Here is a 14,367-nt window from a genome sequence, read left to right on the forward strand (position 1 = left end):
TGAGGATTTCGACGGCAGGAGGTCAGATGATTACTTGGTCTAAAGCTGCTGGAGAGGCACTGACTGAAGATGAGAGGTGGTGTTCACATTGGTGCCACTGGTGCAGCACTTTGGTCTGGTCCCAGGGCTGTCCTGGGGGAAATGCAGCCCCGGGGCTTTGCCCAGGCCATTACACACCCATGGCCTCTGAAATCAAGTCAACACATCCAAACATGTCCTAGGGATAGGATTTGCTCTTAGGCCATGCCCAGGAGGGAGAGCCCTACGTGTCTGGTCAGGAGACCAGCATGGTGAGTGAATCTCAGTGCCTGGGACGTCCTGGTGTCCTACTTGATTTATGAGTAAAGACATGGCCTCTGGGGTTGCCCCCATGTATCCAACCTCACCTGTGACAGGCACTCACTGCCATGTTACTCAGGTAAAATGTCATGTCTGGCTTAGCTTTCCAGGTTGTGCTGGTGTGGGCTGTGACAGTCAGTGTAGATAGTGCTGAGACAACATGCTTAGGGACACGTTTGCTCCAACTTTCATGTCAAGAACAGCACATAACTTAAGTGGAAGAATAAAGTAATGTAAAATACCAAATTATCCGCACATGCACTTTTCTTGGAGCTTTGTGGGTGCCTCGGAAGGCTCCAGACACTGCAGCCAGCACCTCACATGTTTCCCTGTTCCCTGCCATAACCATCTGGCCACTGCACCATGGTCTGGTCAGATCTGCACAGAGCTCCGTCTTCTGCTCCCCAGCATTGGTGAGATGAGTTTCCTGTTACCTGGGGCCCAAAGGCAGCGTGTCCCACCAGAGATTGCAGTGTTTTAGAGGGACACCAGTGGGACATGGCAGCTGCCTTCACTCCTCTGGTACAAGATCTTGCAATTAAGCTAAACAGATGTGCTTCCACAGTAAATTGTGCAGTAAAGAAATCATGTACAAGACCTAGTACTTTTTAATAGAGCAGTCTCACTTCTCACGTGCTAGAAGTTTTCTCATGTCCTCAAATTCTTTGCCTATCTTCCAAGCCTCAGGCTAAAACAATATAAATGAGAAAATCATCCTGGTTGGGCACTTAGTGTTAAAATATTACAGTCACTGGTGTATTGACAGTGTTCCCTTTTAAAAACAAGAAGCAAAAGCAGCATTCCAATCATGTACAGCAAAGCATTAGCTTTTTAAAAAAACTGTGTTGGCCAAAAGTCTTTAGCTGGAACAAAATACAGGAACATACATACTAATGCTGTGATTTTTCATGGGATTTGAATTTAAAAGTGAAATTAAACAAAAAGACCCAAAGCCTGTTTCCAAAGTGAAGCCATTCTAAAGGCAATCTCCAACAATAATACTTTGTTCTTACCTAGCATTTAAAAATATGATTAATGGATGAATAACTTTACTTTTTCCCTTGCAAAGAGCAAGCCATCAGAACAAGGCAGACCTTTGACTGCAGCTGGCAAGAGGCTGTGAGGGGGCAGCCTCATTCAAACACTTCTTTAGTACAGAAAATGTAAAAGGCTATTTTACAAAGAAGAAAACCAGAGAAGGAAGTGGATGTGAATACTGACTTGGGGGTGAAATCCTGGCCCCACAGATATCAATGGGAGTTCTCTCAGATGCATCCACAGATTATTTTAACAAAACCCAGATCTCTTTCTTTTCATCTTAATTTTAATAGTACCAAGCTTGTGTAGATTTGTACCACAAAATTGCCTTTGCATGTTTTTCCTCACCATTTTCCTTCTTTGTATGTTGTCTAACCAAACCACAGACACTCTGACACAGTTGTTTTTCAGTGAGATGAATTATTACTGACTGCAATATTTTATCTTTGGCTTTATATCACAGTGAGTACAGTTTCATGCTAATAAATCTCAGGCTGTTTCAACAATGTTCATCATCTAACACTGATCAGCTTTGAGAAGCATAGGTCATATTACACAGTCCTAGTTTTTCCAAAAGCAGCTGGAGCAATTTTGCCTGGTTTTGCTCAACTCCCTCTGACAAACATAGAAGGAGGATTACCACAGATATTTCAAAGGGATCCATCAACTTCAGAAAACTCAAAAAGTTTCTGCTGCAGGTTGATTTACTGGCTACTGTTAAAACATGCTTACCAAGAATTAGTGACACTGAAAGAGCAAGAAGAAAAATATTTTCCCTCAAATTCACTTCATATTTTCAATAATATCATTTATGAAGCCATTTATGCAGGTTCTCTTTTATAATATTCTTTCTTTTTCCTGCAGTGTCTCTGGAACTCCCATATCACAACAAATTGGAGTTAAACTTTCCTTAAAAAGGAAAATAAGTGCTTTGTCATGAGAATAAAATGGCACATGAGTGGGGACAGAAGCTGTTTCACACACTCCATAAACAAAGCTAGAGGGCTTTCAGATCAGCATATTCCCTGTCAAGTTGAACAGATTTTCACCAAGGTCTTCCTAGAAATTTGCATGCTTTCTGTAGGAGGGAAGCACTGACAGCATTGACTAGTGCTCCTTTTTGGTAGTCTGTGGCTAGGGAAGCAAAGCCCAACATGCCTAGAGATTACCATATGAAAACAGAAATACCTGCAAGCCATTGATGCCATCACACAGAAGCCCATTATTCTGTTATTTATCCCATTTTTTAAGTGCTTGGTATCCTAATTCCCTATGCATGGTTTCCATTGCAACACATCTCCCTGCCTCCAGCGCTGGGTGTAGAAGGCAGCAGGACACTCAGGGGTTTGGAAGACTAATTATTGTACAGAGAGAGATACAGCATGGCACTTTTTGTACAGAACAACAACAGAGAGGAAGTTCTCAGAACAAACTCTGTTGTACTTTTCAGCTCCAGCACATAAGCCCCAGTCAGGAATTTGTGTGAGCACAGGTTAAACACATGTGTTACACACTCGCATGGCCTGCAATTCACTGGCAAGTGTTTCTTCTCTCAACATCCTTTTAGGGGTGAGAAATAGCACTTTTTCCTAATTCAGAAAAAAGAAGTGAGTTTCTTCTAAGAACCAGAGCTGAGGGCAGCCATGCTTCCTTTCTGCCGTTTTGCCCTGTGTTTTTCAGTGCAAATGTAGGGTGGATGTGTGGCTTAGTGAAGGAAATAGCAAAGACTCCTGGGTCCAGGGCATGCTTACAGAGAAAGCTGGCAGGAGAAACAATGGGGGCATGGCTGTGGAAGTGCTGTAGGCACTCAGGCAGAGCAGTCTGCCTTCCTCACAGGTCTTCCTCTGCCCTCTCCTGCAAGTGAAGTTCCCACTGCCTGCCAGTGCTGTGTTTGCTGCCAGACAAGCCAGCCCCTTCCCCACATTTTTTGCTGGATATCCAAGTGTTAGAAACTCTTCCTTGCAAATGAGGAGTCTGGGTTCCTGGAAATCCTTCTGGATACAAGGAAGAGTCAGCATCATTGTGGACAGGCTCTTCAGGGACACACAAATGGGCAGTGCTCAGTCATGCCAGGCATTTATATTGTAGCAACCCAACCAGGACTCACTGGACTTTGTGGTTAGACATTATGGATAAGCAAAAGGATAAGCACTGCTTCATAATGTGAGTTCTGACTCCTCTCTAATGATTCATAAAAATTGCCTATCTTCCTGCAAGAGACACTTCATCTTCAAGACAAGCCTTTGGTACAAGTTTTTCTTCCATTTTACTCACAACATTTGAATTTCATTCACATTAAGACAGCAACTCCACTAGACAGCCATGGGAATATAAACTTGGCAGGGACAAACACAATCCACATTGCTATCAGGCTGACAATGGATGGTATATTTTTTCAGCTCTGTGTGAAGTGGTAGACATGAAATTCATATCAGCAACCAAAGGTTAACTTTAATCCTATTATTTAAAGGGCCTGAGCGCTTATAGGGTTCAAAGTAAGCACAGGCCTAAGAAGATCAACAGCAAGGACTCTACTTCAAAGTGCACAATCTAAGCTCATGTACTCAATCATAATATATGTCTGAGCCTACATCTCAGATCCTCTCAGTTTATCTGTAGTATATACAAACAGTAGCTGAGAAGAAAAGTAATTGTTGCCATACAGAAGGATCTTTCTACAAAACAGGACGTCCCCAGTCATGGTCAGAATGGAGAGAGTGACTGTTTCTACTTACATCAAAATATTACGAATCTGAAGTAATTTGAGAAGTGATTTGCAACTGTATGCTTCTTTTGAATATTAGGCAAGTTGATGGGTTTGAGGAATGAGGGGACCAACAGATAACCAGTCCTTGAGCAAGAGATGGCTGTAGCAGAAGAGGCAAAATTATCTCTTTTTTTTTGCTCCTGTGTTCATTGTGAGGAACTTGGAGAGCTTCCTGCAGCAGAATGCTTCCTTATGGGCATCGTCAGAGGATCTATTTCAAGCTGAAGTGTCTGTAGAAGAGGTACGGAGCAAATAAGCAAAATTAATAGGAAGATAATTTTAGAACCAGATGGTGTTCATCCAACAGATTTAAAGGGACTGAAGGATAAATTAGCTAAAATAATTATAATAGTCCATGGCCTCTTATTGAAAACAGACTTAGAACTGAGCACCTGAATGAATCCAGTACAGCATCAGCCTTTTCAAATTCTTCCAAGAGAAAATGGGAGAAATAGAGCCTGGTAAGACTGACAAATTTAGTAGAAATCACTACTAGGGTAGAGAAGATGGGTAAATATGATACATTGTGAGAAATTCAATATACCTTGGTAAGGAGAAATCATGTTCTTCAAATCCATCAGGTTCCTGTAAGATGAAAAACAGCATAGAGATACAGGAGATCTTTGGTTGGCAGCATCTGCCTATTTGTCCTTTTCCATGTATTCAATAAGGGCTCTGACCACAAAACCTTAAAAACACCTAAGCAGTAACAGGATAAGAGGGAAGATATTTGCATGTATGGCATAAAACCAATTGAAAGATAGGTTTTACAGTAAAGAGATTAATAGGACATTATTAGTGGGAATTTCTAAGACTGAGAAACCAGATGAGAGAAAAGGATCTTAAGCAAAAAAGATGAGTGGGCACTAGAACAGCCTCTTATACTGAATGTAGATGAGCATAAAACCATGGGATGGAAATGGAACTTTAGCTATAAAGTAATGGTTCTGAAATGTTTAGCTGGGTGTGAAATTTAAAGGTTATATAGGTTTGCAAAAAAACCCCAAAACCAACAGAACACATGCAGCCAAAATGCAAACTGAATGTTAAAGTTTTGGCCACATCACCTGAAAAACTAAATTGTCATATTGAAAAAGTTTGAGGAGGAGTGATAAAACACGAGAAGTAACTTTCATGCAGACTGAACAGGCAGACTGGGACTCCCTGGCCTAGGAGACATGGCTGAGGGGAGATATAAAGATTGACAAAGACATGAACAGCCTGTAGCATATGAATAAAGTTTCTCATTATATCTCCAAAGGTAAGACCTAGGAGGCCTCTAATGAAACTAGTAGGTAATATGTTCAAAATTAACACAAGGAAGATGGTTCTTCAGCTACACAGAGTAGAGCTACCTACTCATCAGCTTTGATCTTAGCCTGCTGGAAACTGTGAATTTCCTTTCAGGCAATCAGGAGGGAACTGCAAGTTCATGAAAGTGATATTCAGCATGAATACTGCCTCCAGGTTAAGAAATCCCCAAGCCAAAAGTTGCTGGAGGCTGGCAGAGTATTATGAAGAGATATCATTACATTGTTTTCTCACTTTCTTCCCAAGATATTTCCCAAGAGCAGCATAACAAATTGGAGGAACCCTGCTTTCAGTGATTCTCATATTGCTATGGTGTGATCTGAATAACTACAAATGACAAGTTCTCCTGACACTATTCATCCTTTACAAGCATGAATGTTAGACTGAAAACTTCAGTCTAAATATTCCTTCCTTCCTTCCTCCACTTCCTTCCTTCCGCCACTTCCTTCCTTCCGCCACTTCCTTCCGCCACTTCCTTCCTTCCGCCACTTCCTTCCGCCACTTCTTTCCTTTCACCACTTCCTTCTGCCACTTCCTTCCGCCACTTCCTTCCGCCACTTCCTTCCTTCCTTCCGCCACTTCCTTCCTTCCTTCCACCACTTCCGCCACTTCTGCCACTTCTGCCACTTCTGCCACTTCCTTCTGCCACTTCCTTCCGCCACTTCTGCCACTTCCTTCCGCCACTTCTGCCACTTCCTTCCTTTCGCCACTTCCTTCCTTCCTTGGAAAATTAGACAGAGATCTGCCAGGGATGACTTGGACATTGTCACTTCTGCCTTGGAAATTAGTTAGGCGAGTTCTTAAGGTGTCTGCCAGCTGCTCAGTTTTTCAAACCTGTCTTTGCTCAGGAGTTCCTGAGGCCTCTGGCTGTCTGATAAAGTGAAATGGGAGTCTCAAATGTTGCTGTTGGTTATTTCCAGAGGTTGATAACAGTGCAGGGTGATCAGGAGTGCAGGCAGAAAAAGTGCTAAGGGGAGCAGAAGCAGATTATACCCCCAGAAGTAGGGTTTTGGGGAAGCTGTGAGCAGTGGAGCAGTGGGAGGGAGAAAGACTTTGAAAGGGGATTTTGCCTAAAAATGCAGAAGTGTGCTGCTGGGAACACCACAGGTAATGGGAGCTATTTTTTACAGAATAGCAGGTCTCTGGTGCACTCAGAAACACAGAGTCATTAATTTCTTGGACCAATCACAGTGTGTTTGTTTCATGCATCTAGAATAGGAAAAGATAAATCATGATTATATGAAAATTAATAAATCCTAAATTAAGGGGTAGTATTTGCCAGCTCAGAAGACCAGCAATTACTGCAACCTCTGTAGTAATTTTACATCCCAGATTCCATCTGCAAGAGTAGGAAACCCAAAAGGTTCTTCCCATCAGTCATATTCAGGCCCCATATGGCAGTCAAGTTGAATCCAAAGGAAAGAAGCAAGAGCTCCTCTGCATAGGTCCCTGCACTATTATCATTTAGAGTCATATGAAGACCCCTGACCTGTTGTTGATTTCATCTCTCTATCCCAAAGCACTCTGCAGACATGCCACTAAGGTCTCTACCCTTGGTTACAGATGAACAAACTGTGGAGCTGAGGGGTTTAGTGAACACCTAGAAGCCAAAGAAGTGAAGATGGCAATGACCAGAATATTTCACTCTAGTTTCCTTAAAAGTAAAGGCCCTCCTTAGTGAGGGGAAAGAATGAGAAAGAATGCTAGGGAAAGTAGGGGAAAATACTGCATTCCATAAGAATGGTTGTCTTCCACTGTCTTTGCTGTAAATCTTCATTATTTCTTCACACAGTTCACAGCCTGGTGAGGGCTGTTCAGGGTGGCTGCCCCACATGGTACAGGCAGCTACTGCCTGGGAGTTTTTTGATGGGCTGCCCTTATCGTGCAATGGCCTGTATGGCTTTTTTTTGAATCCATGAGGTCCTGGGATAGATTTTCTGACAATGCTGCTTGTCCAGTGAATGACCTGTCAGTCCTGTAATATGGTGCCTCAGCTTTCCCAGCTTTTGGAAACTCATCTGACAGCAAGGGGGATTTTCCTTAGCAGATACCGTTCCTTTAATCCCTGGGTTGATCCTTGAAGCTTCCTCTGGTGTTCTGTCTGCTTCTTCAAGCATCATTGCACTACTCCTCTGTGATCAAATTGTGTTCCTCTGCACATCAGTGATAAAAGCTGTTTGTACTCAGCTGGGAGAGAGGAAAGCATCAGAAAAAGAGATACAGTTGTCTTTCTGTTTGGGTCATCCATTGCAAGCCCTCTCCTACATCTCAATTGTCCACAGAGAGAAGGGTATGGGAGCAATTACACAGAAAGTGACAGACCACAGGTGTCTCACTGCCATATTCACTTTGGGACACCTCTTTCAAGAGATAGTTTTCCCTGAATGAAACTAGGGCTAACTGGCTCAAAAGTCCTGTCTAACTTAAAAAAATTAATGAAATCTTTGTCCAAACTGACCATAATGGTCAAAAATGCTTTCATCTCTATGTCAGACCCTGTGATCACAGAGGTGCACTTGTATCTGAGTCTCATAGCATCATATCATCCTTCTAAAGACAACTTTTCCTATGAAAATCAGAAGTTCTTTGATGCTATTGAACCATAGCACCTTTCTCTAAATTACTGAAGAAAATTGTTTAACACTACATGTGAAAACTATAAAATATTAAGAAAGTAAACATGGAAGTTTTGGGGGTTTTTTACATATTAGATTGGAGTTTCTAAATCATTAAAGTTTCCTCATTGATTTAGGCTAAGCATCAATAGTAGAAGTCTTACATCATCCAAAAGCAGACAGACTTTCTCTATCTGCCTTGGCTGGGGTGGTTTTAATGGGTTGTCCAAAGATGTCTGTAATTCCCTCATCAGAATCAGTGAAATTCTGATATTTCTTACCTGATATGTCTTTCTACTTGAGGTTCGAGTCTCCTAGGGGAAGAAAGAAAGATCAAAATATTGCACAAAATCTCGTGACTTGGAAACTGAATTGGGAAAGAAAATACATGCTGAAAATATCTTTTTATCCTTTGCAAATTCCTCATATTCTTAGGGAAAATACATATCTGTAAGCATTTTATCAGTATGAAATTTCAGGAAGATTTAATATTGCATACCTGTTATTTTAGGTTTAATGAACTAAAATGCAACCTCTGCACTAGTCTACACTCCTTCCTAAGTCTTAGTGCCAAAAACAGCAGCTCTCCTAAATGCACCCTCTCATATTCAATTGAAGCTTGTGTTACATAGATTCAAGCATCAAAAATGGGATTAGTAGAATTCTGATAAAGGAACTTAACAGTTTCCAGGATAAATTGGTGGAGTAAGGAATCAGCCAGTAGCTTAGCCATTTTCAAACCCAAAAGCGTATATTTTCTCCTCCCCTGCTCTCTCAGAGACATTATATTTCTCATGTCTCAAACTGGGGGAAATAAAAATATTCCACTTCCAGCTGTCTCTTTCCACTACTTTTCTTTGTTCATTCTTTTCAGCCAGAAAATGAGATAAGTGCTGAAATTATAGTTATTCCAGCATCAGCCCAGTAGCTGAAGTGAGACTTATGAGGGCTTAGTAAAATCACTGAGAAATCCTGCTATGAAAATGGTACTATTTCCACCTTTTTTACCCATATGGAAGTACAGTATTCTACATGTAGAATTAACCTGTTAAACACACAAACCACTGAAGAACAAGCAATATATGCTATGTAAATGCTATACACATGAGGAAAATATAAACCATAGGATAAATTTCTAAATCACTGTATGGAACGTGCATTTCCACTCTTGGTTTAGGCCCACTATTGGAAGCACTGCCCCTGTTTTCATTGCCATGACTCCTCTGAAGCCTTGAAGATGCCTGATCTCTGCTGGGTTCTTCAGAGAACCAATGAACTAAAAATAAAATATAAAATATACCTATTGAAAAAGAAGAAGTGGGTTACATAATGAATTTGTTAGTGGAAGGGCCTCTGTCCTTTCCTCCCCATCTCTCTGAAAATTAATGAAATTTGTGGCTCTCCCACCCACTCACACCTGTTGAATTTGAGTCTGGTGGGAAAGAGGCTGGGAAGGGCTACCAATCACTGATGGATATTTACTTGCCAGACAAATGCGGAGTGAGTGGTCCTGAAGGGGGGTAAGGGGTCTGAATTCCCTGTATCTTCCCTAGTAGTGTGTGATGGAGTGCATACGCCTCATCCTGGGATAAGGGAAGGTGCTGCCTGATCACCTTCCTCATCCCTTTCACAGCCCCACACAGTCTTGATGTGGCTGCTGAGTGTCCAGTCCCATAGTGAGCCCACAAACCAATGGGTTTTAAATCACCAGAGGCTCTTCTGCCTTCAAGGAGTCAGAAGTGTTATATTAAAATATGCAAAAATTCCCTTATCCTCCTTAAGTCAACCCAGACCTGCAACAGATAAACTAAATCATTTCAGCTGGAGCCAGTATATATTTAAACTTATAATTATGAGAAACACCTGTCTTGTATGACCACAAGGATCATCAAAAAATCTCTGTCAGACTTGCTGCAGTAGCTGTCAATGGACAGATAGGGAACTAAGAATATCATGGAAATTGAAAAAAATCAACACATTCAGAATGTTTAGTTTGTTAGGAAAGTTTGGAATCAAATAGCCCAATTCTAATTACCTTGAAGGCTTTTTCCCTTTTTTATGTGCACTACTAAATCAGAGCTGAGGTAAGAACAGAAACTAAGATGGAAATAAATTATTATTGTTGCCACTATGCAATAGTTTAACCTAAAAGAGAGAAACTATTGCTCCTATTATATTTATCCTCTAGCTAGTCCTTTGTAAATTTCCTAGCAACTTCCACAAGTTTTTGGCTGCCCTAAGCTTTATATTTACAGATATAAATAATATATATATTATTTAAATATATATTTATAAAAATATATATTTATTTGTGTAAATATATATTATATATAATATATATATAATATATGTATTATATATTATATATAATATAGTATATATTATATATAATATTATATATATCATAATATATATTTTATATATACTATTATGTATAATAATATATAATATACTATTATATGTTATAATATATATATTATTTAAATATATATTTATTTGTGAAGCTAACAAACAGAGAGATGAAATCTACTGTCCAAGGGCATCCAGGAACTCACTGATGGGGCTGGAAACCCAACCAGTAGCTCTCCCAAGATATAGGAGCAGCTCCAAGGTAGCTCATGGATTCAATGACAATTTTTCACACCCTGGTTTAATTCATTGTACAGTGCCACTGCAAATTCAAGGGAAGAGTCAGGGACTCCCCTGGAGTGCAGCAGCTTTGATTTAAATCAGATTTAATTGCCATGGCATCCTTAATCCTGTATGCCCATTGTCAGCCTGTGTTGAAAACTCAACAGCAAAGGCTGGATCAACTGACAACCAGATCATTGCTGATCATCAAAATAACTCACATCTGTAAAGGAGAGTTAGCTTCTGATAGAAGAACTAGGAATGGCCCTTCCCCACCATTTTAAAACCATTGCTTTTCTAGATTTGGAGTAACACTGAGGCCAACTAACACATTTCACCCCCATTCCAAATCTGACTACATTTGGGTGCATAAGAGGACAGCGAGTACAGGGCAGGGTTCTGGCACAAGTTTGTCTTGCAGGAGAAACTGTGATCTAACCCATGTGCATGTCTACACCACTGCTCAGGCACATGCCAGAACCAAGTAGCCAACACTGGACTGCCTGGCATCTTCTGCCTGCAAAACAACAGCAAGGCTCTCTTGGGACAATGGGCTTTACATATTTATCCTTCTGGTTTCCCTTAAGGTTGAAAGCATTCATATTAAAGCACCTCCCTTTGGCAAGTGCCAGTCATTACTGAAGAATTACCCTGAAATGCCTCCCCAGCCTACCCCTCAAGCTGCAGAGAGCAGCTCTCCCTTTGCTTCTGATCCAAATTCTCCCCTCTGGGAGGTTTCCCAGGACCCTCATTGTTTTGATTGGCAGAATGTGTCTCTGCTAGAGTGGCTGATAAATGAAATTGGATTTTGTAGCAGAAAAAGTAGTTCCTGATATAGTAGGATTAATAGTTCCCCCTCTTCTTACCATGTGCACACTGGCAAGGCTCTCAACTGGGTACTGAGCATGTGCTGAGACAATCTGTTCCTTTGGCTTTCCCTTAGAAAAAGATGGTTGGTTTTGGTTTCATTGATTTCCCCTGCTTTTGTTCATTTTCCTCCTGATTATGGGGAAGCTTGGCAAGAAAGAAGGGTGGAGAGAAATTAGACTGGGGTCTGAATGCTCATAAAGAAATGCCTGCATACGTGGTCTTTGTAAAAATGTGCATCTCTCCACAAAGAAGAAGAGAGACAGGTTGTTTCACTCTTCTTTGGCAAGACACTCAGCAGGCAAAATGACCAAAGCAAATAAAGCCTCATATTGATTTTAACCAAGGACTTTATTATCTCAGCCAGGTGAAGAGCCTTACAAATGTTGGGGCTTGAGTTGCTGTAAAACCTCTCCTTCTGCAAAGAGTGAGCTCTCGGATTTAGCAAAGCTGTGTTATTAATAAGCATCAGGGGTTTAGAGAAACAAAGGCTGGAGGAGGGGAGAGGGAGCCTTATTTTAGGAAGGGGGCCAAGAAAGACAAGATGTTTAGGAGGGGGAAGTATTGACACCCTTGGAATAGAGAACGTGTCGAATGCCAGCTGCAGAGCGCCTCAAAGAATGAGAGTCTCCGATGCTTTTGTCTCCTTATATGGTAAAATGATAGCGAGGGGTTTCACTAGGCTGGGGAAGGCAGCAGCCTCTTTCCACACTCGCTGACTGCAGAGCTGCACTCGGCGGAGCCGCTCTTTGCAGGCAGCTCTTCGAAAGCCCCAGCTGGCTGCACAGCTCTCGGCTGCGGGCAGGCCAGAGTGCTCTTGGCACTTTTGTTAATGGATGTGACCCCCTGTCCCCGGTCCAGGAGGTGGCATTAACTGCCTGCTACTGCTCTGTAAGTAAATATCCCTTTTTTCCCCGAACACATCTTTGGAGGTGTCGCTTTAAACAAAGGGTGCAGAGAGGAGGAGAGGGTTGTTCAATATCCCCGTGGATTATTGGGGAAGGATGCGAGGAGAGAGATTGCCGGTCCCCCTTTCTCCTGAGTGCACGGGCAGGGGTGTTAAGAGGACAAAAAGACAAATTTCTTATGGCAGCAATTACTGCTGCATGTCCGTCAGTGAAGTGACACATCAGCGAGCTGATGAGGCACTGGGTCTTTTCATGTGTAACTATTTTTAATGACTTTATTGTGCTGCGTGTGTAATCCACCGGGGAGGTGATAAAAAGTAGAAGATGGGGTCTTAGATTCCTTACACCTCCGTGCACTCCTGCTGCCGGGCTCAACAAAGGAGCATTTTGGTACTGTAGCAAGAGCAGATAGATGCACGTGAAACAAAGGTAGCCTCTCCTCTTTGCAGGCAAACAGCGTGGATAGATTGTGTATGGGAAAAACAGGTAGCCATCAGCATTGTATTTCTTCTTTTTATGTGGAGAGAATAAATTAGAATACAAATCCCAATTATTAGCTCTGCATTCCTTCTTTTTGTGCTTCTCTCTGTGTGCATGTATGCGCAGCCACAATAACCCAGTCCTTACTGTATACTAACGTGGATTTCTCTGTGTATGTAATAAAGGAAATACTAACTTTTGTCTGCATTGATGGCTGTTCCAAACTTTTGACTTCCCCCAAGGGATACGGCTTTTATTTAGTTGACCAAATACCTGCATATTCCAGCTTTGCTCTGTATGGAGACACACAGCTTTGCTGAGTACAGCAAATGTCATAAAAAGATAGATACCAGCAAGTCAGTCTGTAATTGCCACTCCCCTGACTCCAATCTAGAGGTATATTAACTAAGATTGCTAATTGACATGGAGATTGTCAGGGTCAGTATCTGTAACATTTATTGATGGTTATGCGTATTTATATGTTGTCTTGAACAGGAATTGTTCTAAAAGGGACCAACATCTATCTGTTGGTCCCATCTATGTTATTAGATACATAAATTCATTAAATGTGAAAGAATGCTTCAATTATGGTTGTCCCTGGGTTTCTGCTGTGAACCCTATTTTCATCAGTTCATAAATTTATTGGACTCACAGGTTTCTGGGCAAAATCTTCTGTGCCTTTTATCAGCCAGATGGTAAACTTTGAACATGATTGCTTCAGGCATTTGGATATGGAAGGCAAAAAAATAAAAAAACAACCCCAAAAAGCCCCCATGTGTTTGTTTATTTTACAAAAATTTAGGTCTGTTTTGTGCACCTGTAGACATAACTGGTAAAGGATGGATTCTAAGGGTTGCTCTTTTTCAATAAAACCTTACCAATTCTTGGTGACATATGGAGAAATATTTTTAAAAGGATATGAGTTGCTGTATTGAAAACTCAGTTCCTGACACAGCCTAGCATTACTATCAAAATCTGATCAGAGAACCAATAAAACTGTCTTTTACCCTTGCCATAGGGTAAAATGACCTCTGGCTTGTGAACTAACATGTGGTTGAGGTGAGTGGGGCAGCTGAAAAGATATAAAATGATGTTGTTGAGGAATCAAATTTGTAAAAGTTACCTTGGGTTCCCAGCTGACATCTACATCTAACTAGCACACCTGAGGCTAGGGGGTGAACCACTTCTTGTGGTCTTTTGGAAAAGCCCAAGATGACAAAAGTGCTGGGATAAAATACAGATAATTTTGGTTCTCACCATTCTGCCAAATGTGCTCCCACAGAAAGCGGCAGTGCTACATATGCAAGCACCAAATAGTCACTTCCAGGTGGTTTGGATTTACAGGAAAATACTATTAGTTTTTGTGAAATCACTGTTATCTCCCAGCAGTGGCTATATTGTGTCAGATACT

At 41.3% G+C, this 14,367-nt stretch overlaps 1 protein-coding gene across 4 annotated transcripts in view; it reads left to right on the plus strand.

The window, feature by feature from the left end:
- Window positions 1-14,367, plus strand: part of FHL2 (four and a half LIM domains 2) — a 145,053-nt gene that overhangs the window by 108,108 nt on the left and 22,578 nt on the right. Inside the window, exon 1 of one of the 4 annotated variants that reach the window (XM_036392564.2) lies at window positions 12,291-12,459. The exons of 2 other annotated variants lie outside the window; for them this stretch is intronic. The gene's annotated coding sequence lies outside the window, so the exon portion shown is untranslated. Of the gene's footprint in view, window positions 1-12,290; window positions 12,460-14,367 lie in introns of those variants that run through there. One more of the 4 variants, XM_036392571.2, reaches the window with a different exon arrangement.

This window comes from Molothrus ater, chromosome 2 (assembly GCF_012460135.2).
Source record: "Molothrus ater isolate BHLD 08-10-18 breed brown headed cowbird chromosome 2, BPBGC_Mater_1.1, whole genome shotgun sequence".
Taxonomy (NCBI): Eukaryota; Metazoa; Chordata; class Aves; order Passeriformes; family Icteridae; genus Molothrus; species Molothrus ater.